The sequence below is a fragment of the Oratosquilla oratoria genome, chromosome 37 (genome assembly GCF_046742065.1).
Source record: "Oratosquilla oratoria isolate Oo_2021 chromosome 37, ASM4674206v1, whole genome shotgun sequence".
In the NCBI taxonomy this organism is placed as follows: domain Eukaryota; kingdom Metazoa; phylum Arthropoda; class Malacostraca; order Stomatopoda; family Squillidae; genus Oratosquilla; species Oratosquilla oratoria.
This window is the reverse complement of record NC_134813.1, coordinates 10,739,344-10,746,843: the sequence shown is the minus strand read 5'-3', so window position 1 is coordinate 10,746,843 and position 7,500 is coordinate 10,739,344. Positions and strand designations below refer to the sequence as shown.

Below are 7,500 nucleotides of genomic sequence, written 5' to 3'. Positions count from 1 at the left end.
CATCCGACCTCGTCTTATCGAACTCGTCTGCCGTTCGCGAAGTCACTAATTACTTCGACAACTTTGACGGTAATGATGAATACTTCGATGACCGTAAGTACGAGGGTGGTGGTGGTGGTGGTGGTGGTGATGATGATGATGATGATGATGATGATGATGATGATGATGATGATGATGGTGACGATGGTGATGATGATGGTGGTGATGTTGACGATGATAATGATGGTGATGATGATGATAATGACAACAACGATGACTATTGGTGACCATGGCAATGAAAACTTTTGTGTGTGTGTGTGTGTGTGTGTGTGTGTGTGTGTGTGTGTGTGTGTGTGTGTGTGTGTGTGTGTGTGTAACCAGTAACACCCAAGAGTCACTAATAATGATCATCTCCACTGATTCAAACTCGTACTCGACCTCGGCCTCGAACTTGTACCCGGAGGAAGCTGTAACATTACGAGAATGTTACTTGCGCTTTGGTAATGAAGGAGACTCGAGTGAGTTTGGTGGCTTTATTCTGGTTAACGCGAGTGTCGACCTAGGCTGGGACAGTGGGCAGATGCGGATGACGAGCGGCCTTGGACTTGTACCAGGAGGAGGCCATGCGGCTGACGAGCGGCCTAGGACTTGTGCCCGGAGGAGGCCATGCTGCTCACGAGAGGCCTCGGACTTTTGCCCGGAGGAGGCCATGCGGATGACGAGCGGCCTCGGACTTGTGCCCGGAGAAGGCCATGCGGATGACGAGCGGCCTTGGACTTGTACCCGGAGGAGGCCATGCGGCTGACGAGCAGCCTCAGACTTGTACCCGGAGGAGGCCATGCGGATGACGAGCGGCCTCGGACTTGTGCCCGGAGGAGGCCATGCGGCTGACGAGCGGCTTCGGACTTGTGCCCGGAGGAGGCCATGCGGACGACGAGCAGCCTCAGACTTGTACCCGGAGGAGGCCATGCGGATGACGAGCGGCCTCGGACTTGTGCCCGAAGGCGGCCATGCGGCTGACGAGCGGCCTCGGACTTGTGCCCGAAGGCGGCCATGCGGTTGACGAGCGGCTTCGGACTTGTGCCCGGAGGAGGCCATGCGGCTGACGAGCGGCCTTGGACTTGTACCCGGAGGAGGCCATGCGGCTGACGAGCGGCCTCGGACTTGTACCCGGAGGAGGCCATGCGGCTGACGAGCGGCTTCGGACTTGTGCCCGGAGGAGGCCATGCGGCTGACGAGCGGCGTCAGACTTGTACCCGGAGGAGGCCATACGGATGACAAGTGGCCTTGGACTTGTACCCAGAGGAGGCCATGCGGCTGACGAGTGGCTTCGGACTTGTACCCGGAGGAGGCCATGCGGATGACGAGCGGCCTCGGACTTTTGCCCGGAGGAGGCCATGCGGCTGACGAGCGGCCTCGGACTTGTACCCGGAGGAGGCCATGCGGCTGACGAGCGGCCTCGGACTTGTGCCCGGAGGAGGCCATGCGGATGACGAGCGGCCTCGGACTTGTGCCCGGAGGAGGCCATGCGGCTGACGAGCGGCCTCGGACTTGTGCCCGGAGAAGGCCATTCGGATGACGAGCGGCTTCGGACTTGTGCCCGGAGGAGGCCATGCGGCTGACGATCGCTCACAATTGGATGGAGATTACTTCGTCTGTAATTAATTGCTTCCGAAACGGGTGTTGTTAGGTCAGGTGATGTCACCAACCTCGTCTTTCGCGAGGTTTGATGAAATGGAATGAATAGTCATGTAAGGAGAGCCGCAGTGTTGAAAAAGTAAACTACTTTGAGATAATTATAAAAATTCTGATTTTATTTTATCTATTAATGAATGAATGAATGAATGAATGAATGAATTAAATAATTTATTCATTCATTTATTTATTTATTTATTTATTTATTTATTTATTTATTTATTTATTTATTTATTTATTTATTTATTTATTTATTTATTTATTTATTTAAGCATAGAGTCTGGTTCCAATGCATAAGAGGCTAAGACTTACCTAAACCTCTTCAATGTCACCCTTACATATTTCATTCTACCTGTCGCCGGACAATTCTAATCAGCTTAGAACAGGACCTCTCGTACGCCAAGAGTCACTTATCACCCGGACCAACCACCTTTGCCCTAAGTGTTCGAACAGCCGTTACATCTGTCAGTCACCAATCCCGGTGGGAATTATTCCCGGGTCAATGAAACTTTGTGCGAGTTCAAAGCTGAATGCACCCAAGCATTACACAAGTGAAAGTGATATCCGTACTTATAATTTCTACTTAACTTATTCTAACTAGTTTATCTATAAGATATAGAGGCCACTTCTCATGAAATATTATATGAAGTTAATCCATTTCTATTTTCTATTCAGGAGGTGCTAAGATAAGAGGAAGGGTGGAGGGGTGTGGAGTGTATTCAGGGATGGAATGGGTGGGAATGATTTTATGCCTTTTTCTTTTTTGGCTACCCCCCCCTTGTAAGGGGGAAAAAGCCTTGGTATATGTATGTATGTATGGAAACCGTGGAGAGTACTTGTTTGGTCGATTATACATAACTCGGTACAAACTGGCAACTCCGTCGCTACGATCTTAATATATTTTATTCTGTCTAATGATGGCCTATTCTATGTCCCTTTGATCGCTTATTATAGCCGCTGCCAGGCGATTTTATTCAGTTAAGGAGAACCCTCTTTCGGAGGGTAATGAGGGTTATGGTTTAAAAAAAAAAAAAAAAAACTACTAAAAGTTTGATAGTATTGAATAAACGATAAATAAATACATACTTAATAATTTCAAATAATAAATGAATAAATTAGTTAAATAAATAGATGAATGAATATATGAATAAAATAAGTGAATAAATTACAAAATATTTTATGTTGAATAAATAATAAGTAAATAAAAATTCAATTAATAAATACTTAATCTTATTAAATAATAAAGAAATTGAATAATTTATTTAAAAAAATAGATTGCTAAATACTTCATAATATTAAGTAAATAATAAAAAGTAAATAAATAAACAAAACAATAACTACCTAATAATATCAATGACAAACAAAAGAAATGAATTAATGAATAAATATATTAATAAACAAATAAATAAATTCCCAATATTTGATATTATTAAATAAACAATAAACAAATACATAAACAAAATTGATAAGTGCTTGACAATATTAGATAATGAATAAATTAAATAGATGAATAAATAGAAGATAAATAGAATTGATAAAGAAACGAAAAGACGTAATTCATCTCTTCTATCGTGGCTTCCGCCAGGTGATTTTATTCAGCTGGATGCAGAAGCCTCGTGAGAAATGCCCTATGCCTCTCCTAAAACAACCCTCACGAATTTAAATTATTACAAAAAATTACAAAGGCGGAGCATGCCGACAGGAGACCTTTTGGTCCATATCTAGGTCGGATGCGAAAAAATCATAATAATAATGAAATAATAAATAAAGACTATAATAATGTAAATGGCAAATAAAATACATAAATAAATGCATAGGTATAATTAAATAATAAACAAACAGGAAAATAGCAAATAATAATAAATTGACATATAGCTAATAATAAATGAAAATCAAACAGACAAATGATAACCAAACAAAACAGAAAATTAATATAAAATAAATTACAATCATTACAGCATCTTGCTAACGCTTGATGAAGAGCGATCGAACTTGGACACAGGACCTATAAACCTCCAAGAATTTTCTCGTCTTTCTCCAGATGATTTCATACAGTTGAGGAGTGGATCTCGTACTGACGCTAAGAACAAAAATCTTGCTAGTTTACTCTTTCTCTCTCCCTTCAACTCTAAAATTTTCTCAAACGTAAGTGCGTGTTTTTTATTTTTATTTTATTTTTCATGTGTGTATCTTTGTGCGTGTGTTTGTGAGCGCGCGCGCGCGTGTGTGTGTGTGTGTGTGCACATGCCTGTGTGTCTGCCTGCGCGTGTGCGTGTATCTACTTGTGTATATATCAGTGAGTACGCGTGGACAGAAATATGTGGCATTTGCATTAATCTTAACTTATGGAAATACATTTGAATAAATACCACATTTGTCTAAGCAAAGGAACTTCACAGAATTGTATATCCCTTGTAATCCTATCGTGTTGGAGATAAATCCTGATTTGTATTTGAATTAATTTGATCATCTCTGCTACAGAAAAGACGTGTGCAGATTTTCTAGATTATACAAGATGAATCAATTATCATAATTTGTTAAGAGTGCTTAAGTTTATGCATATACATATTTCTTAATCTGTTTGATACAGGAATTATATCTCAACTTTTGAAGTGGATATTGTCATTTGTAAATTAGAAATTGCTATATTTTACCGTTTTTTCTACATTGTTGTCCATATTATTAGAAACTGTGAGAATAATTTGGAAAAAAATCATAATCATTCTTCCTACTACTAATACTATTATTAGAGTATATCTGTGAGTGCCGATTGCACTATGTATAAGAATATCTTGATGTATGATATTATACAGGTAAATTATTATATGCACTAAGGTTAATTACGAATCGCGGCTTATGACATTTGATCTGTGTCAAGTACCAATTGTATAATGTTCGAGTGTATTGACAAATTGTATATGTACTAAGGTTAATTACGAATCACGGTCTATGACATTTGATGTATGTTGAGTACAGATTGCACAATGTCTAAGTATAAGATGAAAATACATATGTGAGAAGATATCGATAACATGTGCGAGAAATAATTGAACTTAATGGCAACCACAAGCCCGTGTTGTTACGTATATAGTTACAATGTATGTAAAATAAAATGGAAAATGTTATTGTCGAAATTGATGTACTGTAACGATCCATTATATATACAATAGAATAAAATAAGATTAAAGAGACTCTAGAAAAAAGGAGAATGTTGAGTGGAACATAACTCGTATATCTATTTACGATCCCTTAGATGTATTCCTACGCCACAAAGTAGTACGTATTTCCCTCGTCAGGATCGCAATCATAAATGTCCTTTCTGTGTGTAGACGTTGAGTTGACAACATCTCCGTAAGGGCCATGGCAGTCATTATTGGTAAGCATTGAAAGAGTAAATTGTTATTTTTATGTAATGTTATATGTTGAAATGATATGTAAGAGTTAGTGCATAAGTCATGTTAATTAGTAATGCATTTGGTTTCTCAGAATAGCAAAGGATCACGAAGATATGTGATGATGTATGTTGTGGAGGCGGGTAAACAAAATCATGGTAGGAATCATGAAGTTGAGTTCAATGATTGTTATTGACGAATAGTGTGTTTAATCATTGCATTGATTTAATAGATTAATTATGAATGCAAATGACAATGTGATACAATTTGCAGAAACCACACACACATTTAAACACTGTCTGTATAAGATCAAGACCGAAGGGCAACAATAAAGAAGATTGAAGTGTGCGTTATGATTGATTCCCATCCCTCTGTACCTCATGCCCCCGACCTTCGGAGACGGCGTTGACAATATCTACTACAACTACTACTATAGTGGGAAGGCTACCAAACCTTTGCCCAATATGTTTTGATAGCCAGAGCAAGAAGCAGTCACCTATGGGGGTTGGGATTCGAACTCAGATCTTAGTTGTTGCAATTATTACAATTATTACACTGGTGAACACCAAATTTATTGTTTAATTTTATCCTAGTTGGTTTAGGATAATTATGATCCGCTGAGCCCAAAAATCACATTGGTTTTGCTCAATCAGGTCAACTTTCTGAAGTAAGCTTCATATTTGTTTTTGACGCTTTTGTTTATATGTACAGGTATCTTCACGTGGTATGATGCAAAATTCTTTCATATTTCTTGTAATAAACGAATTCTGAAGATTTTGTATGTACCAGCTTATGACTACTTGTTGCTTTATATTACAGGTGAATGAAATGACTTTGACTAGAAGATCTTGCAAAAATAAGCCTGAATTTTTCTGCTACATCTGCGGTGAATACACCATTGTACCTAACAGGAATCAAGTCACAAGTTTCATGAAGCGTGCTTATCATTCTTATTTAGGTATTAAACTTGGTGACCAGGATAAAACTTGTCTGAAGTTTGAATTTCCAATGGTTTGGAGGGATCCGACAAACTATGTCGCTGACTGCTACTTCTGCGCTATTGATGTGACTTGGATCGACAGAAAGAACCAAAGTAGTCTCAAGTATCCTGATCTTAAATCAGCACGTCGTCCTGTAGCTCAATGATGAAATTCCAGTACCTGTCTTAGGAGAACTTCCTGACATGTGACATCAGTGAAAAAGAAGAAGTGGTTCTTAACGATGATGTTCCACATCCTTTTTCCAAAAAGGAGCTAAATGATCTAGTTTGCGATCTCAGCTTGTCAAAGTCCTCTGCCGAGCTATTGGCATCCAGATTGAAGGAAAAGAACCTCCTCTCTGACAGTGCTCGCATCACCTTTTACCGCAACAGACATCAAGAGTTCCTCCGTTTTTTCATTGAAGAGAAGGACTTGGTGTACTGTACAGATATTGCTCAGCTTCTGCACAAGCTTGGAGTGCCACAGTATGAACCCAAAGATTGGAGACTGTTCAATGACAGCAGCAAGCGATCGCTGAAATGTGTTCTGCTTTACAACGGCAACAAGTTTGCCTCTGTACCTCTTGCCCACTCGACTACGCTGAAGAAGTATGAAGCGGTGAAGTATGTGCTGGAGAAAATCTTTTATGATCAGCATGAGTGGCTTATTTGTGTTGACCTGAAGATGGTAAGTTATTTGTTGGGACAACAGTCCGGCTTCACCAAGTACCCATGCTTTCTGTGCATATGAGATAGTAGGGACACTGCTCAGCATTACATAAAGAGGGACTGGCCGGTGTGGGGGAAATAGGTGCCTTGCAGAGCAAGGAACGTCATCAACAATCCTCTGGTACACAGACACAAGATACTCTTCCCACCGCTGCACATCAAGCTCGGCTTGATTAAAAAGTTCACCAAAGCTCTAGACAAGGATGGTGGCTGGTTCACTTACTTGTGTCATACTTTTCTAGGATTAACCATAGATAAGTTAAAAGCTGGCATCTTTGGTGGTCCTCAAATCCGTCACCTCATCAGAGATTCTGAGTTTGAAATCTCTATTACCGAAGTGGAACCGGAAACATGGATGGCTTTTGTCCTGGTCGTGAAGAACTTTCTTGGTGACAACAAGGCCACCAGGAAGTATGCAGAATTTGTCACCAATATACTGACTGCTTTCAGAAACCTTGGATGCAACATGAGCATCAAAATGCATTACTTATTCTCACATATGGATCGGTTTCCTGAGAATCTGGGACCAGTGAGTGATGAGCAGGGGGAGGGATTCCACAAGGACATAAAGAAGATGGAGACTAGGTATCAGGGACGCTGGGGTGCAGTCATGATAGCTAATTACTGTTGGACTCTGAAGTGAGTCATCCTTGCTGCTGAGCTTTCGAAGTGTTCGAAGAAACGGAAGATGCCATGAATTTTGAACAATGACGATGTAACGTTCAA

The 7,500-nt window shown here is 40.4% G+C and overlaps 1 protein-coding gene across 2 annotated transcripts in view; it reads right to left on the bottom strand.

Moving 5' to 3' along the window:
- Positions 1-7,500, bottom strand: part of LOC143019522 (protogenin B-like) — a 708,972-nt gene that overhangs the window by 155,128 nt on the left and 546,344 nt on the right. The window lies entirely within an intron of this gene.